At 43.0% G+C, this 14,847-nt stretch overlaps 1 protein-coding gene across 21 annotated transcripts in view; it reads right to left on the reverse strand.

Annotated features, from left to right (window-relative positions):
- Nucleotides 1–14,847, reverse strand: part of PLCB4 (phospholipase C beta 4) — a 250,510-nt gene that overhangs the window by 139,531 nt on the left and 96,132 nt on the right. Inside the window, exons 4-6 of one of the 21 annotated variants that reach the window (XM_084825031.1) lie at nucleotides 13,759–13,888; nucleotides 8,567–8,638; nucleotides 338–535 (exon numbers count right to left, since the gene is read on the reverse strand). The exons of 18 other annotated variants lie outside the window; for them this stretch is intronic. The gene's annotated coding sequence lies outside the window, so the exon portion shown is untranslated. The remainder of the gene's footprint in view (nucleotides 1–337; nucleotides 536–8,566; nucleotides 8,639–13,758; nucleotides 13,889–14,847) is intronic. 2 more of the 21 variants (XM_084825099.1, XM_084825125.1) reach the window with 2 other exon arrangements.

Below are 14,847 nucleotides of genomic sequence, written 5' to 3' on the forward strand. Positions count from 1 at the left end.
TGGGTATCTGAAATGTGGAGCCTGTTGAATCACTGACAGGTACCATGATGTTGAAAGGATACCAGGGAAAGGATACAAGTGAGCAGGCCAAATCAGGACTCTCAGAAAAGAAGCCTGAGGTTACAAAAACAAAACACCTTTGTTTAAAAAAGACAGGAAAAACTAAGGCACAATACAAAGTGTCTAACAGGAGTCCAAAGACGACAGAGTGGTGGAAGAAGGCCAGTTTTTTGTTTTGTGTGCAAGTGCCTCGATTGGGGAAAAAAGGACGGGGGGAGGGGTAGGAGCCACTTATGAAATGATGAAACACCAAATCTCCTGCTGTGATAGAGCTTACCTTCTCTCCTGAAGGCAGAAGAATGACTGTACTATGAGAAGGAGGAGATGGTCCCGAGCCACAGCCTTCGGTCTTTGATACAGTCTGCCTCCTGGCCATCCAGACAACACAACTCGCAATGTGAGTAGCACTCACTGAATCTTTCAGCACTCTTATCAGCACTCTGAACAAGGAATCTTTTCGCTTCTACATACAGCACTAAAAACTCCATGAAAACAAGCCACAAGGGCAGAGGATCAGAAAACAAAGCATACTGTGCAGCTAGGTATATATTCTGCCCCTGACATTGTGCTCACTGTGGTGAAATCAGGCCCAGCAACAATAGGAACATAAGCACCTGGAAGCTGCAAAGCATCGTTGTGCTTGGCGCTTGTGCTCTTGTGAAGAGAAAAAGGATCTAGGCGATCATGGCACACCTCAAGCAGCTCAGTTTTTGCATGCAGCATCTGACCCCAGCCAATTTGTTTTGCATGGTTTTATTGGCTCCTTTTTCTTCATCTTCTGTAGCCAAAGTTATCTATGTGCTAAAGTTAGATGAAAAGGTGTTTCCCAAGACATTTTTGGGTAATGATAAATTCTGAAGGCCTTCTTGGCTATTCCACTGGGCAAGAGCAATGTGGCCCCCTGATAGAGGAGTGACTGACTGTATCACTACCATAATCTCCACTTCTGATGGTACTGGAGCTGGCAAAAATGTTGGCAAATTATTGCAGAGATGCAGCAGTTATGCCTGGCACAGATTCTAAATTTATACTAATGACACTAAATTATTTAGTATGTCCAAAACAAAAAGGGATTGTGAATAGATCCAAAAGGGTCTCTCCAAACTGGGGAAATGGGCTTTAAAATGGCAAGCGCAATTCAATATAAGCAAGCGTACAATGTAAAATTCCAACTCTGCTTATCCACTGATGGGATCCAAGATGGTGGTGACAGACCTAGAAGGAGATCTTGGGGTTGTGGTAGATAGCTTGATGAAAATGTCAATCCAGTGTGTAACTACTGTGAGAAAAGCAAATTCTATGTTGGGCATAATTAGAGAAGGAACTGAAAATAAAACTGCCAATATCATAAAGGTAAAGGTAAAGCTGTCCCCAACCAGTCGTGTCCGACTCTAGGGTGCGGTGCTCATCCCCGTTTCTAAGCCGAAGAGCCAGCGCTGTCCAAAGACGCTTCCGTGGTCATGTGGCCGGCATGACTGAACACCCAGGTGCATGGAACGCTGTTACCTTTCCCGCCGAGGCGGTACCTATTTATCTACTTGCAATTTCTTGCTTTCGAACTGCTAGGTTGGCAGGAGCTGGGACTGAAGACGGGAGCTCACTCCGTCACGCAGCACTCGGGTCTCGAACTGCTATCCTGCCGACCTTCCAGTCTGCAGTTCAGCGTCTTAACCACTATACTTCCCTTATAAAAGTCTATGGTGCAACCACACTTGGAATACTGTGTACAGTTCTGGTCACTACATGTCAAAAGGGATACTGTAGTGCTGGAAAAGGTGCAGAAAAGGGCAACCCAAATGATCAAGAGGCTGGAGCAACTCCTCTGAGGAAAGTTTGCAATGCTTGAGACTGTTTAGCTTAGAACAACAGTGAGTATGGGAAGACATGATAGAGAAGTACAAAATTATGCATGGGGTGGAGAATGTAGATACAGGGAGATGTTTTTATCCCTCTCTTGTAATATTATAACCCAGGATCATCCCAAGAAGTGGAATGGTGGGAGATTCAGGGCAAAAGAAAGGACTTCTTCACACAGCACATAGTTAATTATGGAATTTGCTGCCACAAGATGTATTGACAGCCACCATCTTGGATGGCTTTAAAAGGGGATTAGACACATTCATGGACGATAAGGCTCTACAGGGCTATTAATCCTGCTGGCTATATATTACCTCCAGTATTGAAGGCAGTATGCCTCTGTATACTAGTTGCTTGGGGACATGAGAGCAGGAGGGTGCTATTGCCCTCATGTCCTGCTTGTGGGCTGCTCAGAGGCAGTTGGTTGGCCACTGTGTGAACAGAATACTGGGCTAGATAAGCCCTTAGTCTGATCCAGCAGGGCTCTTCTTATGTTCCTATTAAATTCAAGTTTTAGGGAAGATAGATACTCTGGAGTTTGGCTGATGTTTCTAATACTGAAATAGTTTCACTTTTCAAACTTGGTAATCTGATGAAAGGGGGGGAAATAAACAAAAACATCCCTAATTTAAGCTTGTCAATTATTTCCAGCTACTCCAACTGGCATGAGTTTAATACTGCTTAATTGAATATTATATCCACCAAAGAATGTGTTTTTAGGGAGCTCTCTTAAAGGCTGGCTCTGGTTGAGGGGCTGGTGGATGCAGCAGAGAGGGAGATCTGCCTGAAGAGGTCCTCCCTGGATGGTAGTGTTAAGCTCTGCCGCTGTGGGCTACCCTGCTGGCAGTGTTCTGTCAGTGGTGAGGCCAAAAATGGGGCAGTTCAGGGAGGGTGTTGGGGCAGCCAAAGATCTGCAGCATCCTAGGCCCCGATGTGCCCCCCAACATGCCCCCAAATGGAGCCGGGACTTATGCCAGCCCAAGAAATGGTATTGTAAATTCCCTCCCTTATCTAAAAGATAATACATTGAAATTAGAACTAGCCAAAGTAATCTAATTATGCAGACATACATAGCAACATTCAAAATGAATTATTTTATACAAAGCTACCCAAGAGGATATTTATTTATTACATATATATACCACCCAATAACTGAACCTCTCTGGGCAGTTCAAAAAACATTTAAAATGTTTAAAAACATGAAAGCTGTTTTAGATATAATGTCTTTTAAAAGCATCAGGTCCAAAGCTGGTGTAATTGATTTTTATGGGGCGTGCATATATTTGCAGTTATGTAGTAAAAAAAATTTAAAATGGTAAAATAAATTATCTGGTAAACAGATAAATATTTTCAGCTAAAAGCTGTAGAATCAGCTACTCCAGGAAATTTCCCCAGAATTCTTTACCTGGTTTTCTTGCATCTATCTAAAGTACACTGACAAATGGTCTTTTTAAAGTATCAGCAGAAGCTATTCACTGGAAGATGATTTCAAGCATTCATTACAAATAAATATGCCATATTCTCATCCAAATTATGATTATTCTCTCTTTATCTGCCAGCCAACTTTGTACTTGGTCAAGCAAATTATACAAGTAAGCTTAGCTTACAGTACTTTAAAAAATACGGTGCTCATTACAGAAACGAAGTCAAAAGTCTTTTCTCTGATCGGGGGGACTAAAATGGATTGGAAAACATTACATATTAATTGCCAATCAATTACGACTCTCTTCATTATTGAGTGGATTTGTAAAGCCAACCCTTGTACAATGCTTTGCATAAAGAAAAGAGCGTGTACAAACACATCTACTTTCTCTACATCCAATTTAACATTTGGGAAATTCTATACAGATTCTTAAAAAAAAGAAGAAATAGAAGGTCTAGGTTTGGCTCTTGTTCCTCAGCTGGCACACAAATCAAGTTGAAAAACGTCTTTCAAGGAGGCTCAGGTTACTGATACCATGTCACAAAGTAGGGCCAAAGCTGAACTGTCGCATGTGATGTTGTGCCATTTATCTAAACTAACGCTATATTCACGCTACATACTAGATGCTGCATTAATGTGAAACCAACACTGCTTGGCTTAGGAGTAGCTAAAAGCAGCTGAATCAACTACTTCAAGACATTTCGTGACAAAAAGGCCCCCCAAACCACGCCATTTGTAATCTCCCAGACCACTAGGTGCCATCACATGTCTATGTTACAGTTGTGCAACAGCATCTTGAAATTCTCCACCTCACTTGTGGGCAGAGAAATTTCGGAGACAATTTCACTGAATTTCTCCTCGGGGAGGAGACATTCTCAATAGTTTCCCCCAGGTAGGGCTCCCCACTGGCAATGCTCGCAGCACAGCTTCTTTTTTGGTAAGGGTTTTTTTTGGGGGGGGGGGTTCGTGCTGCAACAGCATCAACTGTCTTGGCAGGCTGGACCCCAGTTTATATCCACCACAGTGCAGGTAGGGGCAGTGTTGTGTCCAGCTCCAGGGATGAGATGCAGTTACTGCTCTGCCAAAATCTGTCCTCCAATTTCCTGAATTTTTCTCCCCCCATGAAAGAGGTTTCCATCATTCTGCCTCATTCAGGATGCTTTATCATTTATTTTTGTGGTGTTTTTGAGCTTGCCTAATCACAGCTAGCCTCCCAGGCTGCCTGCACATCCTGATCTGAAAAAGCCCTATGGGAGGAATTATCTCGTGGTGCCTTAAACTGGGCTTTAATTCCAGTGTAGGAGGCAGAGGAGGCTACAGGCTGCTGGAGAGATGATTGTACAATGAAAAACAGGACGTTTGCACTGACTCCTCAGCCACCTCCTAAGTAGCCCAAGACACCCAAACCCAACCCATGAGAATTTCTCCAAAATTTATTCACCATTGAATTTCTTTTCGAAAGCAATTTCTCTTCTACCAAATTGAATAAGAATGGTCCCCAAAAATGTGGGAGAAATTTTCGGCACAGCACTAGCCAATGTGAACCTCAATGCACACTCTGTCTTGCCTTGAGGTCTCCATGCAGACTACAGCCTACACAGAGGCCTCTAAGTGCTAGAATGTACCAATGACATTACTGGCACATCCTAGAACCTTGCTAGGCTTCTGCATAGACCTAGCAAGGCCCCTAAGAATGAAGCCACAGCCATACCGATTCAGCAAGAGTTTACAGTTTCATCTACACAAAAATTTGCCACGTCATTTGCCTGACCATACCCCAAAGCATGCACGATAAGCCAGAGTTCTGACTTAACTGTGATGTGCAAACGAAGCCAGTGCAACTAATCCACTAAGTCCTCTGTGCCTTAAAAAACATTTAAGTGTAGAATGTGGTGTCTGCCCCATTCACTAAGCTAGGCTTCTGCATTTTTTTTTCACACATCAGAATGAAGTGTAACTGTGCACAGCATAGGTGTGCATAAGAGTGCCAGAAACAGGCTAATACCATCTTAATTTTGTAATACCAACCCTTTATTCAGCAATCCACTACTTTCTTTACAACAGTGTGTAGTGCGAGCACCTTGGATGGCTCTTTTAGAGTTCTAACTGGTTCTGACTGAAACCAGAGCGGATTCACCACCCAACTGAAATCACAGTAACCAGCCTCCACTGCCTCCCATTTATTTTCCGCAGAAAAATAGAGAGAAAAACTATTATTGTACATAACATTTGCATTATGTTTAATTAACATTCTGCCATTAAACATAGTCTGAAGAAAGCATGTCTGTGAGTAGGTGTTTTTAAATTAGTGGAGAAACTAGTTTGTTTTTTTTCTTCTTCTTCTGAAGTTAGACAAAGCCATATTTTTCGACATATCCCTTTTTGGAAATATTATTGTTTTGCCCTTTTCCAAGTTGTGCTATACAACTCTGCTTGTCTTCATTCACAAAGCAACTTTCTCTTACTTCAGTCATGTGGCTCTCAGTTATGAAGCTAAAAGTACTAGTTCTGTAAACACACGGTTTGCTTCTGTTAAATTCCTCTGGTTAAGTATCCAATGCTACCATGTTACACAATTGTGTAGTTTTTTTCCTCATTGTACCAAATACCAAAATCACTTCCCATGATTCAAGACATTAAACCAGGTCTTATATTAGTCTGGTTGTGTTTCCCTGTCACAGATGCTCAGTTTAACTCATGAGAAATCTCTTATTTGTTTCACTTTCCCCACCAAGACTCTGAAACAATATTTTTCTCATCCTTTTAAAGACCAAAGTCTGTAGTTTGTGTTATATGGCTATTATAATGAAAAACTTCTCTACGCAACTAAGGTTGGACAGGGAATTAGCAGCCATAAGTATTTTATTAATGACCTTTCTTTTAATCTCTTCTTTACAACAGTAGTGAAACTGATGCCCTCCAGATGTTTTGGACTTCAACTCCCATAAACTTCTCACCAGTGGCCACTCTGCTTTGGGCTTGTGGGAGCTATAATCCAAGCTACATGGAAGTTGTGACAGAGAGAGAGAGAGAGAGAGGGGTCCAACTCCAGTTTTGTCATCATATTTATCTTTGGCAGAGTCACTGAAACAACAAATTGTGAATTGTTTCTAGGGTGGATGCAAACAGGCCAGATCAACAGTGGTTTTCAAAATGGCACACAAGGACCAACTTCATCTGAATACCCCTTTTAGCCTCCCTCTCAGTGTTTGAGCAGTAAATACTATAGAACCATATTTCCCATGCCATGTAGGTGAAATTGTAGCATTACAAATTATCCCTATTATGTGCACAGTTAACATCTTTTGTTGGCAGGAGGGGTTAACGTTTTCCTTTCATTATGAAACAAAACTGTAAGTCAGGAGAGTGCAGGTAACAATTCTTCAGAAATCTGGTGATTGTCTCGTGTACACACACATGCGCGCGCACGCACATGCGCACACAGAGGGAGGAGGAGGAGGAGGAGGAGGAGAAGAAGAAGAAGAAGAAGAAGAAAGGATTCCCAATACAAGGCAGTTGCTTCAGAAGCCAGACAATTTAACACAGACCATGGGACCACACAGAAAAGAGAATAGAAAACTAAAACAAGTTGCCAATAATTTTTACAACACAACAACCCACTGTGTGCTACCATGATCACTCCCAGTCCTCAGATGACTATCAGCACAGATCAATAATTCTGGTTTACTAAGAGCACACTTTTCATAGCATTTAGTGTTTACTACAAAGGGGAAGCTGTTTTTCTCTAGTCTGAAAAGCAAAGGCACTACAATTCCATTGTAACAGCAAACAGCACTGAGTTGCTGCTCTTCTCTGACATCATTAACCACCATGGAAACCTTCTCAGACTGACTTCAGACCTGAAGTAAATACTGCCATCCCATATCATTTTGAGAGTAATACAGGAAAAGATCAGGTACCATGCAGCCTCCAGCTGCTGACTGAGGCCAAGAAATGTTAGCGAAACAGATACATAGCTACAGTTACATTAGGTTTTCCCTGTAACACTACAAACCTAAGCTAAAGTTGCCAAATTAAACCATACAGAGATATTTAAATTATCCTAGACTCAAAATCAGTTCTAACAAAACAAAGCACTGCTTATATTGACGCATTAGTACCACAAAAATAGGGAACAGCGGGAGGTTTTATTAGATATGCTCTTACTATCAATTTTCATGGCATTATCAGATTACATAAAGGCCAGCTGGGAAAAACAAAGAGGCCTTTCTAATAAAATGCTCATTAATCTTTGCTCTCAGAAAGCACCCGTCCTAAATGGAGCGCAACCAGATGTATCATGTTGTCTCACTGCATATAAAACTTTTTCCATACTAGCACAGCTGGTCAAAAGAACATAGGAAGATCCATGCCGAATCAGGCCTATCTAGTCCAGCACTGGCCAACCAGCTGCCTGCCAGCAGCCCACAACTAGGGCATGAGTATAATAGCACCCTCCTACTCCCTAGCAACTAGCATACATAGGCATACTACCTCTGTTACTGTAGGTAATATGTAGGCATCATGCCTAGCAGTGAATTCCATTGTTTAACTATGTGCTTGGAGAAGACATACTCCCTTTTATCTGTCCTGAATGTCCCACCATTCAGCTTCAGGGGATGATGCTGAGTTCTAATATTATGAGAGAGGGAGAAAAATATCTCCCTGTTCACTTCCTCCACACCATGCATAATTTTGTGCACTTTAATCATGTCTCCCCATACTGGCCTTTTTTCTAAGCTAAACAATCCTAGTCATCGTAACTTTTCTTTATAGGAGAGCTGCTCCAGGCCTCAGTGATTTTGGTTGCCCTTTTCTGCACCTTTTTCAACTTCACAACATCATTTTGAGGTATGGGGACCAGAACTGTACACAGTATTCCAAGTGTGGTCTCACCATTGATTTGTATACAGGCATCATGATATTGGCAGTTTTATTTTGGTCCCCTTCCTAATGAGCCCTAACATGGAATTCACCTGTTCTGTCGCTGATGCACACTGGGTCAACAGTTTCATGTGACTACCTATTACGCATAAATGGATAAAAGAATATTCCATAGTCAGGATGAATGCTTGTATGTAAAATCACAAGTCTTTCTTTGTGATTGCATAGTGGCTTCATCAGATAGCAATGGCAGGAGTAAGGCCCCTTGGTCACCAGCCCTGTATGCATCCAGGAGGCCTCGCATGCCCTTTATTTAGGAGTAGGCTCTGACCTTCAACTCACTTCAGAAAGCTCCTTCCGTCTCCCTGCTCAGTTAGATTGCATGGATAGCTTCTTGTGATTTAACTGTAGGATCTTGAAAGAGAAACATGATCATAGAGTTCACAAAGGAAACATGAAGCAAACACACAGACAAATAGTTATCAGAAAGGCACAGGTCTAGCTAGACTTTGACTGGCTTGGTCAGAATGTAACCCTGGTTTCCAGAGTTGTAGGATGCAAATCCAAAAGAATAAAACAAATCCAGCTGATCAGTTTCTGCTACCGACATGTATGTATGCCCTGTCATCTTGCATGCAATAAAGGCAATTGTTGGGAGATCCAGGACAGATAAAGGGAAGTACTCCTTCACACTGTACATAGTTAAACTATGGAATTCACTTCCACAAGATGTAGTGATGACCATCAACTTGGACAGCATTAAAAGGGAATTAGACAAATTCATGGAGGATACAGCTATCAATGGCTACTGGTGACGACGGCTATATGCTACTCCCAGGATCAGACGTAGCTTGGCTCTGAATACTAGCCAATGGGAATCAACAGTGGGAGAGGGCTAGTGCCTGATGTCCCCTTTTGGGGCTTCTCAAAGGCATCTGGTTGGCGACTGTGAGAAACAGGATGCAGGTCTAGATAGGCTTTGGTCTGATCCTGCAGGGCTCTTATGTTAAATTAAATGTAAATTTGTACAAAATGTATTAATTATAGCAAAAGTGTATAGTTCATTTTTAAGGGTGAGGACACCTAGGCCAGCTGTTTTCTTAAAAACCAAGTTGCCAACATTCATCTGAGCCTACACCTCCTTTGGCACAATCAACATGCTAGTAGACAACATCAGGAAGGCTGTTTCAGAGATAAGAGGGAAGTCTTCCACTCTTAGCAAGATTATCTTGATATTTGATAATGTAGACATTGTTCTCAGGATCAGTAAGGCAGCAAAGTAAATATATCTGCTTCTCTTATACCAGTTATGCCAGTTTATGGGAGAAGGTGACTGTTATCCAAAACTAACAGTTCTTTCATCATTTTCCACTGCCTGGTCATTCAGGCAAGGTCCATTGCCCAGTTTAATGCTCCACTCAATCAACCAACAACAATGGATCAAAGGAGATACTATAACGTAATGGGGCAATTAACCCACCCAGAACAAATATTGAGGAAAACAGAGTTGTTAGCACAAAAGCAGAGATCTTGCATCAAAACGCTGCAAAATAGGGAAGATCCAATCTCTCAGTTTTACGGTTCACACCTAACTCCTAGAAGACCATGAAATGGATTACAGTAAAAATGTGAAGTGCTATATATAAACCAGAAATACTTGTGTATGTGCATTACTGTGTATTACTTAGAATATCTCCGGTATGCACATCGCTTTTCTTGACGAACTTGTGGGATTCATTACAGGAAGAGCCTTTTATTTTATGTATTTTATTTATTTATGTATTATATTAATAATAATTATATGATTGTATAATATTACAAGTCAGGCTTTCCCCAATTTGTAATTGTACAGCTCTCTTCTACTGTTCTTGTTGTAATGTTTTAAATGTATTTATTATTTTGTCTTGTTTTTACACTGGTTTTTATATTGTATTATATTAGCTTTTATGTAATCCACAGTGGTCTTAGGGTATCAAGCAGTATATAAGTGGTAGATATCATACATAATTAAACTCCAGACATATATGTGAGTGTGTCTGTATACACACACACACGTGCGTACGCGCGCACACACACACACATGTATATAATATAATTAAACTCCAAACACAAATTTAACTCAAGTCTTCAGAAGTTTCAGTTGCAGTGGCCTCTAACCTTGATTGTGCTTCCTGACAGCTTTGTAAGGAGAGGAGCTTCTAGGGTGGCAGTCTGGGGGGAAAAAACCTAATTACCAGGAGCTCTACCCTTTCCAAAGGCAGACACCCTCCTGTCCATACTCTGCTCCCCAACCACTGTGCAGTGTTTTGGAGTAGGTACACCCTCCCAATGTCTGAAATGTTTCAGTTCTCCATTGGGCTATGTACTTTTCCCAACAGCTTCCTAGTCTCTTGGCTGTATATCTCTTGGGATGGGGACCTATCCTTCATTTTATAATACTGTACACATATACTCTAGGCACCATGCACAGAAGGCAATACATCTTAGAAGTAGCACTCCCTCCTGCATGATAAAGAGAAGTGCATTTTCTGAGCTTGTGCTCACCACCTGCAGTTCTTGGGAATAGCTGTACTAAAAACGATTAAGGGTTGTCATTTTTAAGAAGTCTGCTGTCCAGTTAATCAAGTGTTCCTTTTAAATCAATTAAGGTAACAAATTAGTCCATTAAGGGTGCAATCCTATTCAGATAGGCGGCCGCCTCCGAAATTGGAGGTGACCGCCTATCCAATGCAGGGCAGGAGAAGCACGGAGGGGATCATTCCCTCCGTGTTTCTCTTGCCCTGCATTTTCGGCTGCACAGCCAATTGCGGCTGTCTAGCTGTGTGGCAGGGCAGAGCAGTGGAGGAGCCTGCTGTACAACACATTGGATGTGTCATACAGGCATTCCCACCCTCCCCGCCCCGGAACACTCCCAGCCATGCCCCTTTTTGGCTGTTCCGTGTTCCTCTTGCGAGCACGGAAGACGGGGCTGTTCCACGCTGCCTCAGAAGCTGCACGGAAGTGGAGGGAGGTTGGTTTTCTGGGAACCAACCTCGGAGCACGGGCTCTGAGGTCGGTTCCCGGATAACATGCTATCCTATGGCCTCTAGCCACTGTCTAGCGGCCAAAGGATTGCTCCCTCCGTGTAGTAGGAATAGCAGGGGGAGGGAATCCCAGACTCCAAAAATTTAAATGCTGAGGTGGTGGGACACCACCACCCAGATGTCAAAATATTATTGTTCTTTCATCAGACTTCACAAAAATGTCTTTTAAAACTCCTCTCTGAAGGAGAGAAACAGGATCAGAAACGTAAGCATTGCCCTGCTGGATTAAACCAAAGATGTATCTAGTTTTGTGCTCTGTCTGCACCAGTAGCCCACCAGATACCCCTGGGAAGCGAAACACAGTGCATGATTACTGCTAAATATAATTAGGAAACTGACGTTGCACGTAGCATGGCAATCTCGGGAGGATATGCTGAGCTGCCATGGTGATCCCAATGAGCCACACTCAAAGAGGATTTCCCTACTATCAGCCCTTGGGAGTCACCAAGAGAAGAATAATGCACTCAGAAGGGCAGAGAGCGCTAATGACAATGCCTTCACTTGGCACAAATGGAAATAGGGATGTGCAAAATCACCCCCATCCGGGTTCTCCGGACTCTGACACAGCTCCTGTCCGCCAGTCCCTGGACTGTGCTTAAGTCCCTCCCACTCTTGGCAAGCAGCCCATGGCCTCGTCAAGCTCTGCGGTCGCCATTTCTAAAAAAAAAAAAAAAGGCCATCGCAAAAATGCGCATGTTTGGTATGCATGAAAATGTACATTTTTGCGAATGCGCATATTCTCACATGTGAAATGCACATTTTTGTGAAGGGACACATTAGTGCATGTATGAAAATGCATTTTCGTAAATATGCATTTTGCGCATACACGAATATGTGCATTTGCAAAAATGTGCATTTTCATGTGTGTGCAAATTTGCGCATTTCTGCAGTCACCATTTTATTTCTCAGAATATGGCAGCTGCGAAGCTCGACAAGGCTGCCAGGGTGAGTGCAGGCCATTCACTGAGCGAAGACAAGGGGCGACTTGGCAAGCAGGGCTCGGGGGTGTGGGCAGGGGCAGGTCCGCCGGATTCCCAGACTGAATCGGGCACCTGTGCCATCCCTAAATGCCTAGGCAAGTAACCCAATGCTTCCCAGGTAAGAGGCAAAGATAATGTCTTAAGTAGAGACTAAACATGTGCAACTCACTGGTAAGAACTAGCAGTAACTCCCATGAAAATATTTAAGACAAAATGAGTGCGCACCCAAGAAAGGTCCATCAACTTGGCTAATAGCAGTGGCCAAATACTTGCCTTCTAGCTGTTTCTATAGCCAAACCTCAAAGGTGTATTACAGGCACAGGTCCATTCTGTTGCTGCACATCCTTGTTCACACAGGCATGTAATTTGCATGTCCGCGAGTGTAATGGCCAATACAGATTTAAGGGTGCCTTTAACCAGAGGTGCAGTGTGCACACAGCAGATATATGCGCCATGCCCTTACAAATGGGGAGTAGTTACTTCTGAATTGGAGAAATTAGCTCAAACATTCCTTCAAGTCTAAAAGTGTGAACTTTATTTTTTACAAATCTTTTGGTTCTCAGAAACACATGTGTGCACATTTGCTACAGAAGAAAAAAATAGCTTGGTTAGCATACCCAGCCCCTAGCACATGGGCCGGTACCTTAGTTCTAACAGGCCTTACTAAAAGATAAGAGAAAGAAGCAGATTGGGGAAATTAGCATCTGCCAAATAAGGAGGGAAAGGTGGCACTATGGAAACGGCAGAGCAGGGGATTGGAAGGCTCTGCAACCAAAGAGGTGTGGGTTCTGGTGACCGTGGCAGTGGAAATAGGTAGCTTTCGGTGGAAAGGAAAAGAAATAGAGCAGGAGTGGCTTCAGAGAAAAAAGAACCCAAATGACTTCACTTCCCAGATGGGTTGCAAAAAGTCAGAAAAATGCTGTGGGCACAGACTTCCTTTAGGTTGCTCAGCCTTTAGTTCCAAATTTAAAGATCGGGTAATATCCTCAAGCTGCTTAGGTACTCTTGAGTACCAAACTGTCCAGGGACAGCCAATGGATAACAGATGCAAAGGCAGTCAAGACACAACTGGTATTCGCAGCAATGAAGGGGAAACCAAATGGAGTCTAAGCTGTTATTAGGGACCCCAGGGCCATCACAACTTTGTTAAAAAGAGATTTACATTGACTGTCTTGCTAACGGGGATTCAGCTTAAAGTTCCAAAAATGGTTCAGAAATTGTGTGCTCAGCTTGCAAACTTTTGGAAGCTGCCTCCCAGTTCCTTAAGCTCACTTCCTGACTACCTCCCTTGACTCTAGGCTGATGATTCACAAGGAGGTTACAGAGCTGCTGAGCATGCTTGCTCGGTCCTTACTGGGCTGTTGGGGGGGATTTTTCCTAAAGATTTTTGTACTTCTGCAAACCTTGGGGTTTCCCTGACCCGCCTGATACCTCCCTCTTGTGTTTTGGCTACAAAAGCAACAGCACTCACCTCTGATCATTAGAAATAGAGGAAATGATTATTATGATTAATAGCAGATGCTAGGGACTGTCACCAAGGGGTGACCATCAACTTCATGCTCTGCTTGTGAGCCTCTCAAATGGCATCTGGCTGGATGCTGCTGGAAACGAAATGAAGAGTAGATGGATGTTGGTCTCCTTCAAAAAAGCATGTTGATAGGAACTCTTGTAAGCAAGCAAGAAGAGATATTACTTGTTTTTCCTGATGCTTCTCCTGGCATTAAAGCGGGCAAATCTCACACTGTGCTTTATCACAATGAACAAAGATTTTACTTGTGTTCATGAGAAAAGTCTAGATGTATCACTTCCCTGGCACAGCCATTGAGGGGCCCAGCCTACTTCAATGTCTGAGGATACTGTAAACATTTCACCACCACATTTCGAAGGAAACCATTTCCCTAACCAAAGTATTTTGTATCAGGTTAATATTTCCCAAATTCAGTGTTTATGGTAAGCAGTTGAAAGGATTACCCCAGCACCACCCAAACAAAGCTCATGAGACTCAAGCAGGAGAGAGACTGCCCTCAACCTAAAGAAGGCCAACTGATTGACATGGGGCCGATCTACACTTACGGGTTTTTTCACTTCCATTGAGGTTGCACCACCTGTCTTTCACACTACACAGTACCCGCCTCGAATTGGAACCGGAATTTCCCACTCCTGTGCTCCCGCTTTCAATACCCTGATATCCCGGTATTTCCCCTTAATGTGCTCTGATTTTCTGCCTTCGCTACCTTATCTGGTCGTAGTCCCCTCCCCTGCCCATCCATATACAGCGGTGTTTGTATTTCCCTCCTGTCCAATCACAGTTCTCGACAGCCCCATGTCGTCTTCCAGCTACTGATTGCATAACTTCCTCAGAATGTTTCCTCACCAACAAGCAAAGGGCTGGATGTGCACGTACTTGTCTGATCTCGGAAGCTAAGCAGGGTCAGCCCCAGTCAGTAGTTGGATGGGCGACTGCCTGGGAATCAGGCTTCCTGCACTGAGCAGGGGGTTGTTCTATCCTTTCAAATGAGACCAAGTTTTACTCCCTTCTATCCCCCGCTTCAGCTTTTGT

This window comes from Heloderma suspectum, chromosome 1, assembly GCF_057233095.1.
Source record: "Heloderma suspectum isolate Gila_16-S chromosome 1, 16-S_ref, whole genome shotgun sequence".
In the NCBI taxonomy this organism is placed as follows: domain Eukaryota; kingdom Metazoa; phylum Chordata; class Lepidosauria; order Squamata; family Helodermatidae; genus Heloderma; species Heloderma suspectum.